At 45.9% G+C, this 21492-nt stretch overlaps 2 protein-coding genes across 9 annotated transcripts in view; one reads left to right on the forward strand and one right to left on the reverse strand.

Annotated features, from left to right (window-relative positions):
- LOC120951178 (clavesin-1-like) overlaps positions 1-21492 on the forward strand; it is a 194449-nt gene that overhangs the window by 116069 nt on the left and 56888 nt on the right. The window lies entirely within an intron of this gene.
- LOC120950952 (homeodomain-interacting protein kinase 2-like) overlaps positions 1-21492 on the reverse strand; it is a 68138-nt gene that overhangs the window by 40558 nt on the left and 6088 nt on the right. For 7 of the 8 annotated variants that reach the window (XM_040369387.2, XM_040369388.2, XM_049605443.1 and 4 more), the window contains one exon: positions 9402-9512. The exons of the other annotated variant lie outside the window; for it this stretch is intronic. The gene's annotated coding sequence lies outside the window, so the exon portion shown is untranslated. The remainder of the gene's footprint in view (positions 1-9401; positions 9513-21492) is intronic. 8 annotated transcript variants of the gene reach the window in all.

Here is a 21492-nt window from a genome sequence, read left to right on the forward strand (position 1 = left end):
TGTGCGTCCAAGCGAAAACAAAAAGCTCTAAAATCTTAAATAAAAGCGGGCCCAATATCTCCTCTCTTGCGCCAAAACAAGCAATCGAAGGGGACACCGGCGCCTAAATCCCCGGCCCGGATAACTAATGATAATCAACCAGGATCCTTATCATCATTATTGGGGATGTGTCGCATCCCCCCCCCCCTCCCATCCACCAATCGCGCCACAGAAAAGGTCACCACCGTTCGAGGGGTGTCGTGTGTACTCGGGCGGGATAAAATTGTTGATTGCTTTCCTTCGCTGATAATGAATTCCCGATAACACAAAGAACCCTTTTGCTTTGGCGGGAGTCTTCCTTTTTCGGCCGGTTCGATAATCAGATGGTGGGCAGCAGTGTAGCACTGTCCGAAAATGATACAAAATAAAGCCGGCTCTATATTTAGAGGATGCAACCGGAAAAAAAGCAACCGCTCCAGCCATCATTCGGGACCGGCACAGAGACATCAAACGTAAGCTCCCGCCCTGTCCACCCTGAAAAGGGCACCAGAAAGACCAAGGACCCTTTGCTTTGTTGAAGAAACAAACAAGAAACACACACAAAAGCTCCAAAAGAAAAAGAGCTTTTCCTTTGCTCGGTGGAAATTATTATTTCTTCACGCTTTTCCAACGGATAATTGAAAACCATCTGTGCGAACCCCGGCCAACGGTTGATGGGGGGTGTTTTCATTGCGGTGGGTTTTCACCGCAAGGAAAATGTGGCTCCCTGACCCCCTCTTGGAGGCAAACAACAGGATCGAAGCGCAAATATATGTGTGTGTTGTGCTATGAATTGTTTCTCACACACACAAAATTGCTGCAGCAGCGCTATCTTTTTACGATTTGGATTTGTTTCGCTCTTCTTCGCTCTTGTTTCGGATTTGTTCATCGTGTGCGCCTTCTTCTTGTATATAGTGTGATTTATTTCCAACTGAAGAATATATTTCCCCCTCCGCCCGGGGCTTTCGGAAAAAGGTTATTTATGTATTTATTCGAGTAACAAGCGCGTTGCGCTACAATCGTAAATCATACACTCATCGCGGCCGCCGGTACACCGCGCGAGACAACACCGAACGCATCAATACTAAAGACACACAGACACACGCGCTTGCCTGGCAACAAACACGCTGCGCTTAATGCGTGCGTGTGTAAACCCCGAGCTTCTTGGCAGTTTTTCCGACCATACCCCTCCCTCCCCACTTATATAGTGATGGGGGCGCGCATCGCATATGTTGTTATTTTTATAGGAATGCGAGCGAGCGAGCACCACCACCAGCAACTCCCCAAACCCACAAATACAGCACTCACACACACACTCTCTATCGGTCATTGCGTTGGGAGTGGGATTCTTCTGCCACCCGGGCCTTCCCTTCCCATGGGGTGTCTGTTTTGTTCCATCGACACACACACCCTCTCTCGATACGTGTAATTGGCGCTTCGTCATGTCCAACACTTCTGCAGCATAAAAACATTTTTCGCGCTGAAAAATAACTTTGTTGTCTCCTTAACAATGCATTATAATGGTGATAGTAATAAAGCAACAATCCGCAGCTGTTATCGATACACGCTGCCGAGGGAAAAGCTTCACACCAAACCAAGGTTATGTACATGCAATTTCCACGGCATGATTTCGTTTCACCGTTTGCAAATCGAGTACATTTATTATAAGTAGAACAAGTTCGAAACTTTAGGCCTCTTTTAGTCATGGTTAGTAGCGAAATAATTCAACTTTTACTGCAACATTGTATGACGACAGTTGCTTCGGCAGCCGACAGACAGCGTTTGCATCTTACACCGCACCGATTTCTTATGCAAGATATGCTTCGATGTGCACCGGCTGTATAAATAGCCGAAGCACCGTGTCTCACGCCGTCTTACAAACACTGCACACTGTCCACCCTTGGCCACTTACTAAACAGCCGCTTGCCAAATGACGAACCGGTCCGATTAGCTTTTGGGAACCGTGCCGAAAATTAACCCACAGCACGTTGACCCCCCTGGCTGCTTGCTGCCACACGACCCACCCTTGGTACCACAACCTCAACTCAATGATTTGTATTAAAAACATAAAAAATCCCCGATCGATTGCATAAAACATGTACGGACTATAAATTGGTCACCCTCCAAAGCGATCTCACTCGGTGGCGCTTTCCATTTGCTATCGACGTATAAATACATTAACGACTTACTTACTACATTGAAGCAGAAAGCAGAGATAGCAATGCTATCTGGGGGTAAACAACAATCAAGCCTTCTGCCTGAATCTCTCGTTCCCGCCCGCACACTATCCACCCGATAAGCATAATCTATCAATCAAATGAAATGCCGCACAAACGGCGACACTGTGTCACTGCTGCTGGGAAACTCGATCGAACTTTTATCGTCACGTCACCTCCCCTCACCCAAACGGAAAGAGAGCTGGGAGAGCTGGCTGGCTAGCCCGACCGGAGCTTATCGAACACCGATTCGATAGGGTTTAATTAAGTTAGATCTACACCCTCATCTGCCACAAAAACCCGCCCGCTACATCTCAACAACACGTAACACGAGTCCGCTGCGTGATTGTCAATTACCTCTTGCTCGGTCGCTCTCTCTCTCTATCCCTTTTAGTTTATGTGGAAACAAAAACAACATACAAAAAAAACCCCAACAATCATCAGCAACCCAAAAGGATTCATTTTACATAAAACAACCAACGTTCATGATTGAAGCCACTGAATGGTATCAATTTGTACGCTTTCAATTCATTCCGCCCGTGGCTCGAGTGAAGTGGGTGGCACACTTTACCCCTGCCCACACCCCTCTCCTTTTACCGCTTCCTCTCTTAGATGGGTGGAGAAGGCTTCAAAAACGGGAGGAAGGTAAGGTGGGGGGAGGGGGGCTAGATTTTTCGTACAAATCCGATATTCCAAATTGGATTTGCCAAATGCTATTATTTCACCTTTCCTTTCGTGTGCCAACGACCGGATGGGACTGCCGTCGCCGGCTAGAAAGTAGTCAGCAAAATGTCGAATTTCAAACCCATTTGCCATACACTGTAAGACATCAACACACACACATGCAAAAAAACCGCAAAAAATAACATCAGCAAAAAAAGCCATCATACATACGCGCTGCATGCTACAATGTTACAAAAAGTGACACATTTTTCCAAACGACCGTGAAGCAACTCACCCATCCCCCCCCCCCCCCCCTTTCTATACGCGGAATGAAACATCAACATACACTAAAACACATACATGTACAGAAGCATGTTGATGGGACGCGCGCGGCAGACCACTCTTGCATTTCGCATGTCAATCAGGCGTGACGGAAAAATTATTCCACGCTTTTGCACAATTATTTGCTGAGCCCCCAAGCACCACCACCAACACCGGGAGCGGGAAGATAAGGTGCTGGGACGTGTGGGACAGTACACGCACACGCGTTCTAGAAGTTGAAATAATATTGACAACGTGCGTTCGACGGCAAAACAAACTGATGGAGTAATGCGTTTCGTTAGTGACAAACACCAGCCTCCTCCCGGTACTGGCCAAGAGCCATACATTTTCGAAATAAGACCCATTACAGCAACGCACAACAGCGTAATTTGATGCGAAATAGCAACGTATTACATTTGAGCAGTAAATTGCAGTATAACGAAAACTCTATTGCTGAACCATTTCAATTATAAAGCGATATTATCGTCAATATGATGAATGTGTATTGTGGTCGTAAGCGTTGCAGCATGGTTTAACATCCCAATCGTCCTACGATCAAATCTCAACTGAAGCTCCTCGACCAATCCCGTTCTCGTGGATCAGCGCATGATACTCAAGGTTCATCAGAGAATTTAAGAATAAATTACATGAAATAATTCAAGTAATAAAATTACTAAAACCTGAAATACAAAACCTCGAACTCTTTCGTGCAAAACATGTACAACGCCCCATGAATGGGAAAGGACATCTTCCTCTCTGAATCTCTCGAATAAAACTAATCACAAAACCCAATGTCTGTCACTAATGCATTTCAATCCCTCACCAACAGAGAAAAACAATCCTCTTCTTCGCTTTATCTCCCGCGCAGCTTTGTGAGCAAAAACGCAATCTCCCAAACACACCCATTACTTTTCCTGTCCAGACCAGGACAAAGAAACCTGCACCCCCAACACTCGATGATTTAGGCAGGCCGGGCAGCTAGCTCATCATCATCAAAACAGCAGAGGACGACGACTTAGCCCGGCAACCGTTTTCCTTCTTAACGAGTTTGGCATCGCATCATGCCCCCGATTATATGGCGCGGGCGCGCGCACTCAACTATAAACCTCACAAGAAAACTAACAAAGAGACCCATTTCCCACTTTCCATTGAGAGGGTTCCTTCTCCATTCACACACCCGTGTATCGCTCGAAGACAGGAACCCTTTTTCCCGGAGGCTGGTGGCATGATAATGATTGGCGCGCTACTTTCCTCTCATCGCACAGGGGGGCAGCGCAGAGCAGTTGACGTCATTCGACAGCCGGAAAATTGCCATTGTCTCTCGCTCTCGCTATATGTGTTTCACGACGGATTCCTAGCGACAAAAGAGCCGTGCACACAAAACGGTCACACAAAAAAACATCCCGCCATAAAGTGAATCAGTCTTATCTCTTTCCTTCCTGCAGTGAAATCATTCCCGCGGCTCGCCAGAACCGTTGATAGTCATTGCCGGGAAAAACCCCTCGGCAGAGTACAAGAAAACTCCCGCCCCGAGTGCCCAACCAATTCGCCACTGTGGCCGGTTTTTCTTCCTTGCTTTCTTGGGCGCCTGTGCTCGGAAATAGGAAATAGTTGCCGGTTTTTTGTTTCTTGTTTGGAGCAGGACGGGAGGAACCATCGGCAAGTTTTCCCGCTTTGATTTAACTGCTTTGGCGCGTTTTAGTTCACAAAGGAAAATTCGCCCAATTTGCTGGATGCGCGTCTGGATGGCGAGGGAAATGGGAACGAATTTTGCGCAAAACGCAACCAAACAAACACATCCGCCTGGACGGAGGGAAGACTTCCAGTTCTCTCGTGCTCGCACACTTTTTGGGCTTTCCCAGGGTGGACCTATTTTCGTATGGGTAGTTTTTTTTTTTTTTTTTCATTTCCATTTTGCTTGGTAAGGAGCCAGGGAAAACCCTTCGCGCGCTCTCAGAATGAGTCACCGGTGTTCGTGGTTCGGGAGTGTGTGATTTGGCAGTCACAACCGGCCCTCTTCCCTTTATTCCTTATCCCTGCCATATATCCTGAACGGACGACTTTCCCACCCGTGCCGGCGCACGATTTGGGCAACGCTCCTTATTTCACATTCTCACGCAGTTTCGACTAACAAAGCCTATCCATTTTATTTTTGTTTTTTTTTTATTTGGCCTGCCATGTCGATCCTGGAGCCCTTTTTCACTGGGATACCCCTCATGGCTCGTGGTTCTTTGTGCGATTTGTGAGTATGTGTGCCATTCCAAAGGGGCAAACACTTCTTTACTTTCACGGGTTTCTTCCCCCCGCATGTATAGTATAAAACTGGACAATGGGAGAATTTTGTACGGCACAGAGTTTTGTCTTTGTTGCAACACCAACTCCGTCTACATCGACGCTGAGGTTCTTGTTGCGGGAATGAGATGGGGAAGTACTTTACCTCATCAATTTTCCCACCAACTCATTACCAACTCACCACGCCCTTGTCAGACCACCACTGGAGCCACAGCAATTTGTCGTACGTTCTGTGCGTTCTGATTACAACAACAAAAAAAGGAAGCCACACACACCATCATACCAAAGTGTCCTTAGGAACACATTTTCTCTATTGAAATTCATTGTTCTTTGTTGTGGCACAAATTGTTACCAATTTTATGCTACCGGTTATGATTTGATCACAGACGTTCAGTGTCCCTTCAGCAAGAAAATTGAATTTCTCAGTAATTAAACAATAACCTACAGCAGCTTGAGCCTCCTCCTTAAAGGGCTGCAAAACACACACACTATTTCCTTCCTGCGAAACGTTTCAGCATAGAAAAATGGCCGTTTTTTCAGAACCTCTTGAGAGAGAAGAAAAGCTATAATTACCAAGCAAAAGGTAACCATCAGTACAATGGTACAAAGAAGTGCTTATGCTTCTTCTCGAGTTCGAACCAACCATTCGGCGATCCCTGAACACAAGAAAATGTGTGCGATTCTGAAGCACTTCTTTCCCCCGGAACGCGCTGTGTTTTCGGTACACAATTCCATCTCTTCCCCCTCTCTTTATGAGGTAAAATATGAGCCAAATGGCGGTACACGGAAGGCTACAAATTCCTCTCAAATTATAATTACACGTGCACTCCATGGCTGTTGTGGGCTGGGCGAAACACTTGAAACACAGGCACAGCATGGAGGAAGGACGTCTTTGCCAAACTCTTTCTCTCTCGCTGATCAAAGAACTTCTCTTCGAGGGGTTTCAAGTTTTGTGCAGAAGTGCTTCGCAGAACATTGCTCTTTGCAAACAGAAGTTGTGTAAAACAATAATCGATTAGCTCGCGCTGTAAGGGAGCCACTATTATATATAAAGCTCAATATTGATTTTAGAGATTTACCTTAAAAAAGATCAAAATAGTTCAACAGAATAAAATGATAAAAAACATGATCAAAAGAAGAGCAATTTATTTGTAATCGAAGCATCACGAACACGAACACAAAACGCACTGAAGCGTAGTACACACAGCAATTCCGGAGTGGAGAAGAATTTCTACAAACAATTCCGAACCGATCAGTTGCAAACGCAAAAAACCCAACACCAATCGACGACTTTTCGACGATCGACGGAGGGAGGGGTTGCTCTCTTCTGTTGGCCATCAAAGTTCCCCGTCACGCTATTTTGACGTTGGCCTTTTTTGGCCTTGAAAATGCGATTGTACCTCAAAAACGCGAGCACGATTACACTCAGCGCACAAACACACACACACTATTGATCCCTCCAAAAAGAAGCACGCCCACCAAACCCAAACTCAACCCCCTGTGTGTTACACACTTACAACCGGGATACGCGGAGTATATATGGCGAAAAGCGTAATCGTCACCACGCACTCGCGCACGTTTTACCTTTCAAATTCGGCTGGCAGTCAATCGAACAAAGACTCGCTTTAATTCCACACCCCAGAGTTAATACAACATCCATCATTGGCGAGAGTAACGAACGCAACAACAAAACACTCGAGGGCAAGGATCAAATTGCCCCCCAACTAAAAGCGCAGTTAAAATGCCGTCAGCTACGGGAAAAACTCATCCATCTTCCGAGTGCGGTTGAAATTAACCCTAAGACAACACAACACAGCAAGCACAAAACGCGACTAATTGATCTGGGCCCCAAAAAAAAGCTGTAATCTACACCGCCAACGCCGGGAATCGTAAACAGTTACGCAACCGTACTGTGGGCGGCAGGATAAAAACAACCAAATACGTTGAAGGTCGAGTAGAATAACTTTAATTTATAGACATGTGTACCATGGTTCTTAAACAATAGAAAATTCCACCCCACATCTCAAAAACGGGATTGTAAAAACATTTCAATCGAATTCTTTCTCAGCAAAAATCGAAACCAACACAGCAATACCACAGCACACACATTCCTTTTAGCCAACGAACCACAAACAAACGGAAAGTTAGTAAATATAAATGCTGTTTTTTTTTTGCTTGCCTGCTTTTTGTTCCCACCCTTTGCTTTGCTCGCGCTTTGGTAGTGTTTTCATTTTAACGACCTTGACTAGTCCTAATCATCGGGTTTGACTCTAATGCGACGCACATACCAAGCCTAAAACACGTTTCATACACACCGGCATGACAGACGATACCCTTGCTTCATTTTATTTTATTTTTTCTCCCTTCTCTTGCTTGTTTGCCCCATGCAGTTCACACCGGTTAACTATCATGCGGCCCCCGAGGGAAACAGGGGTCTGCAAGGAAGAGTTGTTGTATTTGCTTTTCCCAACGTTCTGCCAGCGGTAAAAACGTTCTTTTTACCACCCCGAAACCTCTTCCAAGCACAACAAAAACGCACCAAAACGCGCACAAGACGCAGCTGTGTCCATGCGTTTTAGTATTAAGACCCTAAACGACACACACACACAGCGAGAGCGGGAGAGTGAAGTTCTCTAACTATTCAACATGCCACGCCGATTTCGATGGGAAGGTAAGCCGGTAAATACAAAATAACCAACAACATCACCAACGGCCCGAATGGACGGCCATTGCTTCAAATCAAACTGTCAACCATAAATGGCCACACCGCGCGCGCTTTACCATTGCCACTCTCCCCCCCGTTTTGAAACCGTTTTGGACGGCAGAGCAACAAGATTAGGGTAATTGCCGGGCTGGACCAATCGGCCTACGCGCGTGTGACGCAAAGAGAGTCGCCGCGCAGCCAGGGACTGACTGGCTGGCAAACGATGACAACTCTGGCCGCTGGGATGATGAGGTGCAAGATTGCAGCAAACTCTCCCCCCCGACCACCCCACCTCCGCCATGGGTCGTCCGTAGCCATCTGCCTCGAGGGTATATGACACCGAAATGCTTACTTCACCAAGACGTTTCAAGGCGAGCGCCATGTTCGATGTCATCAAAACGTTTTGTACGTGCGTTTTTTTTTTTTAGTTCACGTCATTGTTCATTGGCATATTTGTTTGTGAGTTGTTTGTTTTTTTCCTCCTCCCTCTGCCTTCTGTGGCAAGCAGATAAGTAGTGCTCGGGGAATGAGAAACCATCGAACACGATGACGCGATGATAGATGGGCGCAAGCCACGAGCAGAGACCGGTGCACCTTCAACTGAAACCCACATACGGGCGATATTGAACCGGCTCTGGGCTCTCTTTTTTTGTTTCCCATAATCTAACCCTTCCACGGTTTCATCTTACCGTCGTCTCTGTCGTCGTCTGTCTCTGGGAGGTTGTTCTCGTGCTCGTCGTGCTATCACCTTGAACGGGGATCGAAGGAATAACATCCCCGCCGTAAGCAATAACATCCCCAACACCAAAAAACTCGGCCGTCCTCTGCCATGGCTCTCCCCCCCGCCGTCCGACCGATCCGGTCGCATGACACAGAACTGTCAACACGAGTTCAAGGATGCTGATTTGGAGCGTCAAACCCCGCCGAACAATCGTGACGATCGTGACCCGACCAGCAGAACTAACTATATTTTTCTTTTTTCTTTTTTTGTTCCAAGTGTTCCAAAGAAACTTTTAATCTAAACGCAACAAAATGGAAGGCACAGCAAACAAAAAAACTCATACAAAATGTTACTATGCTCACGCATGTGTGCTTCGTAGAAGAACGTACAGAACGGAAGTAAAAAAACAAGATGGAAGAAAAGGTAGGAGGAGCAAAAAGGAAAATGTGCTTTTCTTTTCGCTTACCTGACAATACCTCCAAAATTGTGGCGGTTTTTGTTGGATACAAGCCAAGTGGAAAGAAATGCTACCCTATCGCGCGCGCGTACGTCCGCTTACTGGACCATCAATGCTTACCTGTAACGAGAGCGCAACGAATAATGATTAGATAATTATTTTTTTTACGATTAAAAAACATAACATATGCTACGAATTAGTGTGCGTGGAGCTTTATTGTATTTATGCACGCTTTAGCAAAAACAAATACTCAAACCCCACCCCGCTCGAAGTGACATTGTTGTGCGAAGGGTTTTTCCTTTCCGAGCTCATGAGTGTGTGAGTGTGTGGGTAACATGAAACTGTCATCTAGCGTGCACCCGTACACATGTCACGGTCGCGCATAAAAAAGCTGTTTTTAACTTTACATTGAGATGGGACACACCACGGAACGGAAAAACACACAGCAGGGCCACCCCCACCCCCCCCCCCCCCTCTCCATGTTAAAATGAGAAAAACACGGCCAAATCTCACTGTTTGCGAGTAGGTGGATGAGGGTTTTTTCCACCCTGCTTGTGGCCGCCACGATTGCCCCCGATGATTGATAGGTTATTTACGGCGTCACAAACATTCGCCCGAAACCACATCTCGCTAGAGCTCGGCAGTGGGATGGCCCAGACCTTACCCCTGCGGAAAAAATAAGCTCATCAATGTTACAACAATTTTCAACGCAATAATTTCACGCCCGCCATGCAAAGACCTGGGTAGAGAGAAAGTTGATGGAAAAAATCGGATCCACTTCTACAACAAGAAACATCAAATTTTCCATCATTTGCGTCGCGTACAAACACAGACACTTCGAGAATCCATCCTATCAATACACACATATCGAACAGTAGCTCTGGGCAGTGTAAGATCTAATTAGTACATTCCCCGAGTGGAAAAATCCCAAACACAACAACATCCTCCTCAACAGCGGGAACGAGGGAATTGGTTGTCGAAGCAGAGCGAGTGAGAGAGGTGTTCGTTGAACAAACAAGCTGCCGAAGGCATCTCGAAAGGTCATTACTAAACGTCGCGTCCCACACGCACAAATTTGTCCTCCACTTGTGTTGCCGAGACAACGGACCAGGCGAAAGGAGGAGACTCTCTTCTCGCAGCATCTAATGGATGGCTTCCCCCTCGCAATCTAATGGAACTCTCCCCCCATTGCGCTCGTCCAATTCCCACAGCCATCTTCATCCTCTAAAACAGTACACAGAAGACGCAATGCTCTCATTTACTTAGCTGCTCTGCATTTGTTTCGTCCTGACGACAATGCCATTAGCAGCCCAGCAACTATATCCATCAGGTTACGGTATCCACACGCACACAACACCCTGACAACAAATGGACACAAAAATTTGGACCCAAGTAAGTGTCTCCCTAACACTCAGTCTTCTCGACACACTGTTGCCTACCGGCAGATGGTGATAATAGCGAATAAGCACAGCTTCTTTCTTCGCTGCCTTTGTTCCAGTTTCGGGATGCCGCCCCAGTATAACCTTTCCCCGATCGTGCGGGAGTGAAAGGAATCGAGGCCATGCCGGGAAGACCTGAGAAGAGTCTTCCCGGGTATACTCGCCGATAATCCATCACCCCGAGGGCGCCGCCACGCAGTTGTTTGGAGGCCATCGAAAATGGAACACACTTTGCCGCTCGCTGCGAGGCCACAGCAGCAGCATCGTTAAATGATGCACGCCAATCATTTGGCACACTTAGGCCCTCGCACTCACTTGCCCTTTGGATAAATGCGTTATTGTGTACACAACAACAAAAACTGTAACCATTCAGAGAGATATTGGGGGCTCCAATATTTCCATCAAACTCCAACAAGTCAGCGGGAAGTCCCAAGACTTTCACTTTGCGCGTGTGATTGAGAGGGTGTCTGCATGGTGTTGAAAGACTAGCGTAGTGCTCTTCGCTGTCAACTCGCAAGATTGTTCACCCAGGAAGTTGTCGGCCGACGCTGCTGCTGCTGCTGCTCTATTTGTCCAAGGTTGTGCCTCAGCGAAACAACACATTGACAGCCTATCATAGTCGCCTGAGTGCTCCGCTCTGTCAGAGACATATGCGCCCCCACCCTCGCCGTCAAGGATATGCACCAGAATGAAGTAGGTTTTTTGGATGGGCTATTAGAGCAAGGACATGTCTGGAGGTTTCTGAGGTCGTTTTCGGAACCCAAATTGCGAAAAAAAACCAAAAAGTCAACAGAGCGCACAAAGCCACAAGAATACATGAAACAATCAACCTGCTTTCCTCGTCGGAGACGTTTCTTTGTGATTCTTTTGCTCGGAATTATGACGAATGTACTTCGAAATCACAAAATGAACTATTTTTATTGCGCAGTTTTGCATCCTCGATGTAAAAGGCAACATCCTGGTGCCACACAATGTCCTACCACACGAATAACCCTTGGCTCAAAACAAAAGATCAAACTGGAATTCAATATCCCATTTGTCTTCCGTTTTCCGCTCACTTCCTGCAACAGACAGAGTAGTAGGAATACGAGGGTTTATCAGAAGCACCCAGAGGATTCTTCATCTCCTAAAAAAATGGAAATAATTCTCCACATCTTCTTGGCAACTGGCGGCCACAACACCAACACACACCTTCTTTCCCTCGTCGCTGTGGTAAGGAAATGAAATATTGATTTTAAAGACAAGACTTTGCCCGCCCTGCTGTATCGATGGACGCGAACGTACCCGAGGCTCATTTGAATTGCAATTTCGAAACTTTTCGGTCACGGTTTCAACTGTTCTCGAGGACAACTTCGACTCCCCGGACTTGGGAATAATTCGTTAAGAATGTCTCAATAAATGGTAGGTAGCGGCGTTAAAACATTGAAACATTCTCGAAACATGTTGGAAAACATTCGAAACAAGAATATGATCTAACCGCGCTGCAATATTCGTCTTTAGATGTAGAAACTTCCAAGAAGCTATTGAATCCTTGTCGTCGTCTGTCTTATGTAACGTGAAGCAATCTTTCCAGCATTTTCGAGAAGCCCCTTCAAATGATTCTCGGTAAGCAATCCAATCTTAGGAGCACAAAAACGTCCAAAGTTCAAAGTTTTGAAGCCCTTCAATGGTTTCCCTGACCGAAACTGTTGCTGCTAGGTGACCAAAACTCACGCAACTCAGTTTCCTTGATAACGGACCTTTTCAAAAAGCACCTGGATTCATATGCTAAGCAACGGTGTTACGCCACAAAATGGTACCGCGCGAGATGACCTCCCCCCGAAACCCGAACTTTACTCATTTTAACTGTTGATAACAATTCCAGCAAATTCCAGTCTCTGAACCACAAAGAAGATGCAATGTTTTTTTGTTAACCAAACCACAGCGAACAGAAGTACTTTACCTTTTTAGGAGACGTCAGATTCGAAAAGGGTATGAATTATTCAGCCGACAGACTTCTGTGTACTGCCTGCACGGAACCCATTCGTCGGCGGCGCACCTTTTGCAAGCTTCGCACATTCATTTGCATCGCATTCGAATATAAATCATCTTTGGCACCGGATGCACTTTGTTCAAATTATCAACGAATATCTAACCGCGACTGGTCGGGCGGGTGTCCTCCTCTTCTCCCTTTACAAGATTAACTTCTAGCTCCTTCTTTGTTTGATGTTTGGTTGGAGGGATGATTGTGTCACTTAATTCAAATGCAACCAGCCGTGGCGGTACATGCTGTGCACATGGTAACAGACACATTGTAACCATTTCCACAGCAAATGTCTTTATAAAACAAAGCGCAAACAAACTTAACGATCGATTTACCCTTAAATTCAAGCTGCAGTAGTAGAAATGACGTTTCATCTCCTGAAGCACTTCCTTTTAAGCGATTCTCGCGACCATTAGCACAACCGCGACCACAGTTCCTCATTAACGCGCGCGCCCGGTTCATCCATTAGTTCATCCCGGTTTATCGTTCGATTAGTTCTTCCAGTTTAACATACCCGATTGCAGTGGGGAGAACCACCACCCCAAAACCGGAAGCTTTCAGAGCGCCGAACCCTTTCCCTTTTGCCGGCAAAACGTGTACTTGCAATATCTGCAAATAATGCATTTCCTTCTATAGAGACCAACTTTTTCCATCGTCTGTAACGATTTTTCATTTTTCAAACTGCCTCTGCTACTGCTACGCTTCATAATAAAGGGAACCCAACCCCAATAGCAACCCCCGGGGGAGTCAGCTCCCCCTTGCGTTGACGTTGATGACTGGCCCGGCAGAATAAAGTTCGAGACCTCTCCTGCAGCTGGGGGTGGGATGTGGTATGCACCAAACGTCGACAGTAGCAAAAAAAAAATACTGTACGTCAGAACCAACGGATTTTCCCTTCAATGCAATCCGTCACATGTAGCCGCACATGATGCGGATGCAACACACACACACTCACCGGACCACCGAACAGGGCAGACGGTGGCCGCAGCAAACAGGCTTTCACCACCTCTACCCGCGTGTCATTTGTTTTCTCCGCTTTGCCTTCCGTTCCGTTCGTCATACACCTTCATTCCAACACACCAAACGAAGCGAGAGGTTACATGGCGAGAGCAACCAAAACCGGGTTACTCGTCAGCCGTTACTACGCCATCCCTGGGCTGGGGTGACGGATTTTGCAAAACACAACTCACCGACCGGAGACGTGGAGGCATGAAAAAGCCGATGCAACGAGTCTGTGTGTGTGTGTGTGTGTGCTTGGAGATTTTTCCCTTCCGGGTGGTCCACGTGAGTGCATTCTATCTCTCTCTCACACACACACGCGCTCCATCACTTCACCTTTTTGTCGACGCAAAAGCACACACCGACACGCTTTTCTTGGAGGGAATAAAATTAGATGCAAACCTATTTACGAAGACGCCGACAAAAGCGCAGTGTGGTGTGTGTGTGTGGGTGTGTAAAGGTGCAGCGCTCACGTTGTTCTCATAAACTGGTTGACCTATCCGAAATTAGAATCCATCCCGAAAACGTGCATCAGAGAGTGGACATTAAAAGGATTTATGTTGCAGTAAATATTCGTTTTACGTTGTGCTGTTGGAAAAGCTAACAGTTTGAGATGAAAAATGATGCAAATCAGGAAAGGGAAACGCGACTTTGTCCATCGTAACGGATGCTTTAACACAGCTCCATCACAGTCAATGTGCAAGAGATGCATAAAAAGTAAAAAAAGGGCCTCAGCAATGTACTGAAGAAGATCTTACTTTAGCTTTGCCCACTCTTGAGCCTTACAGGGTTTTCCATGGGTACTCATAGTTGTGGGACACTTCCTAGACTTTTTCCCATTGGAGCTGAACTTCATACGTTGGAAATTGAACTCAATGGCACCCTTTTTTGAACAGGCTCGTTGAAAATTCCTATTAGATTTGTCTAACAAGGGTGCTAGAGAGTCCAATTCCAATTACAATAAATTCATTTCATGTACGAAAGAGTTAATAAAGTTTCCCACAGCTATGATAACTCCTGGAAAACCCTGTATAACCACCCTCTATCAATTTTTCATTTTCTCTATCACGGCTACAGATAAAAATAAGAAAGATACAAAATATTATGTGACGTTTTTCCTTGCTTTGGTCTCCGATTCCAAAGCAAAAACAAACAGCAAAACGGAAAAGCTGGAAATGGAAGTTCAAGGCTGCCTCCTCCGTACCCTCCAGCTGGGCGGTAAAGTGGAATGAGCCTCTATCTCCACGGCGGTAGGCAAAAACCTTCCTTCCCATTGGGTTAATGGTAAGTAAACAGTTTTCATCCTGCACTCAAGGGGGAAGGAGCATCCTCCACACACACACAAACAGTAATAGATCTCCACTGCCGAGCAGAGACACACGTGGTGGTTCTGCTTTTTGTTCCATTTGCTTACAAAATCTGACAAATCCTTGCAAAAGTACGGTACGGAAGAGGAAAACGTGATTTAATGGTGGGGAGGGGGAGTTGGTAGTGGAAAATTTTAAAAATAAATCCCACACTCCGGGACAGCACAACAGCGCACAAATGGAGGTCGAGTAATGTTCCATTGCAACGTGGGTTTTCGGGGCACAATCAGCTTCCCGTGCTTAGCCAACGACACACAAAGACACATACACATCCCGTTACAGGTTGTGGCGTTGGAATATGTGTGACAGTGCCGTCGTAATGCGAGATGCAATTTACTAAATGTTTCGAGTGGGCCCAGCAGTAATTACAGACTCGGTCGCCGACAACCCGGGCTCGGGGCTGTCATCAAAGGCCCAGCACAACAGCGATGGAGCGATACAGTGTGTCGAGCTCTGGGACCGATGGAAGTTCGTACACACGCACTGTCGAAAATTAGATGCGCAAGAGAATGCAATTAGACGTTACCCACCGTTACTCCCCCCACCAGCCAATGGATCCAGCCATTCCGCACGTCACGCATAACCAACAGCGGGGGGGACGACATCACATCAACGGCACACACACTTACACTATTAACCTAAATTGTCAGCCCAGTGCCCGTGTGTGCGAGACGACCCACAACCCCAACACGGCTCCTCCTGACGACTTCCCGAGCGCATATTAGCGCATCAGTGACACCCCGGGAGCAGCCCAAGAATGGAAGCTATTTTAATTGGAGAAGAGCTATAAAAATAACCATAACAACCGAAACAAGAGACCCCTATAAGGTTTGGGTTTCAAAAATAGAACACAGAACCAATGGCAGCAATGAGCAATCGGTGAAGTCATCACTTTAGTTCGCTACCATTCCAATATTGCACTTCCAAAATTACTTCACACAAACTGTTCACTTGAAAAAGTTTTGCCCAGCGCAGAAACGGAGCGCCGCCACAATGCCATTCTGAAGTACTCTCACAAACTCAGCAACCAAATCGGCACAAAATGCATTCCAACACAACAAAAACTGCTCCGAAAACACACAGAAATAGATGCGCCGCCTTTCCTTCCAACACTGACAGCTGTCAGATTTAACCCAAATTCTGCTCAGCCCGTTCGTCCAAAATAAGTACCGCGCCCGAGAGAGAGCTAACGGGGTAAAACAAACAACAGCAAAAACGTCTGCTGTGTGAAGTTATTATGCTGGTGGTACGAAGAATATTACGTTTGGGGTACCGAACTTCAGAAACCTCATCAGGCAGCATATTAGGCTCGAACCATTTGCAACACAATCGATTGAGACAGGGGGAGCGAGCGCTGTTTTGCAAATGAGTTCCAAGAATTTTGAAGTGTAAATCTATTAGAAAGCATCTTTGCTTTCCTTCCATTGGGCAAATGGAGACAAACCATTCAAATATTATTAGTTACTAGACACATTTCCAAATATCACCCTACATTTTGATGGAAGGCCCTACATTTGACGACTCTTTTCCAAAACCCATCAAATTTAACACACCTTTTCATAAGTTTTCAATTAAAAGTTTCACCCGATGTCTTGCCCCCAAAGATCGAAACATCCCTTGTTCGAGATATTCAACACGTTACGCCTACGAGTCGGAAAATAAAGGTCCCAACCTTACAGAAACTATAAAAGCGAGCCCATTTTCGTTCGATACACAAGCCAGTAAACGCTTCACAGCTACCCTTCTCCGCCTCTGAACCAATGAACCGTAACATCCTCCAGCAAACTAGGCAAGAAGAAGCCCCAATTACCACTCGCACAGATCAGAGAATGAAAAAAATATGCCAGGACAGCAACAAAAAACCCATTCACACCCCATAGCGCAACTTCTTGCCTCGCTTTGGAAGACATTCAGGTTGTGGTTGGTGGTGGAGAGGGGGCTTCGAAAACTAACGCACGGAACAAAACAACAACAAAGAAAGCAGGCCATAAAAGAAGGCCCCATGATTATTTCCGACGATGCCCCAAAGCCCACGGCCAAACGCTCCCGGAGCCAGGCCAGGCCAGGCCAGGCCACCTTTCTTTCGCTTGCTCTATTTTCTTGGGTCTGTTTTTTAAGCTCTCTTCTTTCTTTGTTTCCAACACCAAAGTTCCTATTCATATGGAAACTCATTTTCATACTACTACTACTACTACTACTACTACTAGCAGCACCCCAACAACCACTCTGCACATATTCAGACGCGGAGGAACGCGATCGCGGAAATAAAAACAATCGCAAATCGTTGCGCCGTTAAAAGTGGGCCTGCAGCTCCCAACACCTCTCCCCCCTTCGTGACCTGACCGATTTTGACACGACGTGCAACAGATGAATGGTGAGGGGATATTGTGGAGGTGTGTGCCCCCACTGTAACAAAGCACCGCGTACAATATATCACTCCCAACGCGTACTCCCAAACAAGGTAGCCGACCTGTAGGTGCATAACACATGCAGGAGATGAGAATCGAAGATCTCACTCGAACTTCCACAAACCCTTGAGGTGTTGTTGGTGGACTGGAGGAGCAATGGGTATTAATGGCCTTTGCTCCACCAGATGTTGACTGTTTGTGTCGGCCTCATATCCCGTCGGAAGCCTCCGGAACACAGGAAGAATCACTTCACTCTAGCAGCGCTGCTACCGGGATTCGACCTCTCTATGACCTGGCATATCTCTAGACGTATTGATGGAACCGTACAAGTGCAAGACGACCGGCAAGACATTTTTGAAATTCAACAAAACTCCGAGCTAGCAATATTTCCTTCATCCCAAAACTCCACCACTCAATCTCAACCATTGGGAACAGTTCTAAAGTTGAAGACATTAGGTGCCCCTACTGCTATACAAAATTTCCTCCACGGGCTAACAAGGTCTTCATTCCTACCAACTGGGAAAAAGTTCGTTGCCAAGCGTAAAGGTTCCTCTCTAAACGATCGTGAAACACTTGAAATTTATACAGCGATCTGTATAGAGCTGTACATCTCACGTAGGCACAGTAGTAAGAGAATGCCCAATGAAGCCCAACACCGCCCGGGCACAAAAGGTACACCCCACCAACACACAATATAACCGTGAAGTTATTCAACTCTCTCCAGCCGTCCCACACACGCCGCGGGCACAGCGTAGAAACAATGTAAAAAGATCAACAGAACTTCTGCCTGCGCCGCTAGCAATAACATCGCCAGCCGCCAACATTTCGCCGGAAGGAAAGAAGCCCTGAAAGTCATATACAAGAACGTAATAAGGCACCATCAGAACACACCTTCATACACGACGAGCAGAGAGAGATAGAGAGAGCTAAGCAACAACAGCACACACACACCGAGGGAAAAAAATCACACCTGCGAGACCACGCAACAGAATTCTGCTTTTATGGAGGTTTTCTCCGCTTCTACACCTCAGCAGCACCTCTTTCGATACACCTCAGTAGAGTGTTGGTGTTGAGCGGGGAACACTCTCGACAGGAAGTAGCGCATGGGCTCCGGGGGAAGGACGCGAGCCGAGAAGTCTGCCGTCCTCTCCGATCCGTGGCGTTACGAAACGTACTAAAGTTACACGGGAAAACCAAATTATCTTATGCTGCTGCTGCTGCTGCTACTACTGCTTCTTACAGCCACCTCCTCCTCTTCCCTAGCGTGAGCTACGAAGAAATCACGCCTCAGAAGACTTCCCTCTTCCAATGGCTCGCAGCAAACTATCCACCCTTCGCCGACCACTGTAAGGCTATGTGTTCCGATGCGGTTGATTACAGCGCCTCGAAAGAATCTCCAAGGAAGTCTACAGCGGAAAAAAATGCCTATGCTAATGGTTGGCAAATTTTAAGCAGCTGTTCTTTGATGGTGGGAAATGAGAAAATTTCACCCACTCCATGTAAAGAGGGAACGCGCTCTCTTCGGCCGCATCAATAAATGAAGTAAATCAAACGCAAATGATGCGTTGATTCGTACATAGAGCCGCTGGGGAATTATTCAGTGGGCGATGGTTCGTTCAAGTAGCACATTAAGCTCTTGGATGTTCAAGCAGCCATATGGTTTATTGGATACACGCGCTGGCTCCTACCATTGAAGGACGAAGTTCAATTCCCAGATCCAAGGAGAGACACCATCTTTAGATGCGTCTTTATTTATCATCAAGTCCAGAAGGGCCTACATATAAATCCCAATAAAAAACCTTAAAAACACATGGTACTCCAAACGATCATAAAATGACAAGTATTTAATCTCATGCTTATCAAACTTTGTTTAATCAAATATATTACGACCGCAGCGTCTGTTCCAATTTTATTAGGACCTAATCTCTTTCTCTCTCCCTTTACTCTCAATATCAAATCTAATCTTCGGTCAGCTTCCAGTCAATTCATTAGTCTCCACACCACCACCCAGGAAGACCTCCAGAGAGAGGGCTTCAGTGAATGTGTGTTTGGGTTTCTAATAATGCTATACATGTTTTTTTTCGGACACACAACATTTCGAACGTTTTAATCTAGATCTCGGGGGTTCCCAAAGAACAACCGTTGGTTTTTTGTTTGTGAAAGCGCATACTACAGCCTCTCTTCGTTCGTTGGGACTTTCTCTGTGGAATCGCTTCATCTGAGAATAAATAACCTTATCACGCTCGTCCGATCGAAACACCCAAAAAAAGAAGATTTGATGAACGGAGTAAATAAAAACTCTGAAACGGAAATTCAGACCAACCAACCAAATATCTCATCGCACACACGCACACACACGAATTCCTTCCAGTGAAACCTTGGAACGGCTCTATATAATAAGGTTTCTTTTCCAGAATCTCGGGGTTTCAAATATTTCAAGCATTTTTATTTTAAGTTTCCAGTTCAATTCTTCTGCGCCCTTTATATCTCCAACACTGCAATAAACCTTTAATATAATGTGTTCTTCATAAAATACAAATATTATAGCACACATTCAAGACACCTACGTCAAAAGCGCCCCCTACAAACACACCTCCTTACTTCAACAACCACGCAAAATCAGCCAATTACAAACAAAACAGGTTTTTACTGTGCGCTGCCAGTGCATTCGCAATAAAGTATTATCTTCCACCATCATCTCCTTACTTCGATCAACACCATAACTGAACCGACGCTGAGAGGAGGAGCATGAGTACCAAACCGTGTCTTGGGCAGCAATAAAAAGATTAACTTCTTCCACACAAACACAGCCGCAGACCAAAACGGAGCGGAGGCTTCATCATTACACCTCAAAAGCCGTCCGGTGTACACTACACACCTTTACCTGGGGAATGGTAGTGCCTTCCTATGCCCTTCGCAATGGTTCGCCGTCTTCTTATCTTCTGCGCTATTGTGTTCCGTGCCTGCCTGGCTCACCGGACTGGCTTCCCCCTCCCTCAAGGTTACATTGTATGACGCGAGGCGAATTTATATAAAAATATATATTGATCCATCTCGAGCGCACCTTTCCCCCGCGATCACGTTTCAATCAACAGTTGAAGAAGTCAAACAAACAAATTCAAGTGCTCCCTAAGGAAGGGTATGTCTTATTCCAATTTTAATCTTAAGAACCCTTTTCAAGGCATTAATTGAAAATAGTTTCTACTTGTGCATTCGAAAGAAGAAAAAAAAAACACATTTCAATTCACACCCGGTTTAATTTGACCACGGTCCAAAAGTCAATCAATCTTTCGGTCTGATCACCTACTCGCCCGTGTGCTCGTGATCTTCCTTCGAGGCAGGACCCCGAGGCCGGATTTAGAGTCGAGAAGCCGATTACGTGTTGTTTTCGTGCTGCACGGAAAGCAAATCCCCGCACCGAAACGCGCAAGCTATTTTCGTCATTTTGCTCTACTGAGAAGCTTCGTGCAAGTATAAACATTAAACAGCAACCCATCGCAACAACAACAACAACGAAAGCAAAATGAGAAAAGTGATTTAATAGCAACACTACTTTGTCACGAGAAGAGTTGAAAGAAGATAAAACAGTAAATATATAAAATATTAAAAAATGATTTTTGAACAAAATTTAAAATAAAAGTCCTTCATAGAACTATTGATAGAAAAAAACATTAATACGTGCCATTGAAACAAAGCATCACCTCTACCACAACCTTGACAGATTGTTACTTGTTATTCGTCCTCCCACCCCCGGGGATAGAACATCTTCTTCGTCATCGGAAAAGCCCAGCCAAACTAACTGCGCACCAACACTAATACGACACAGAAAAGCCGGCAATCGAGGAAAAAGGACAAATTTGCTGT

This window comes from Anopheles coluzzii, chromosome 2, assembly GCF_943734685.1.
Source record: "Anopheles coluzzii chromosome 2, AcolN3, whole genome shotgun sequence".
Classification (NCBI taxonomy): domain Eukaryota; kingdom Metazoa; phylum Arthropoda; class Insecta; order Diptera; family Culicidae; genus Anopheles; species Anopheles coluzzii.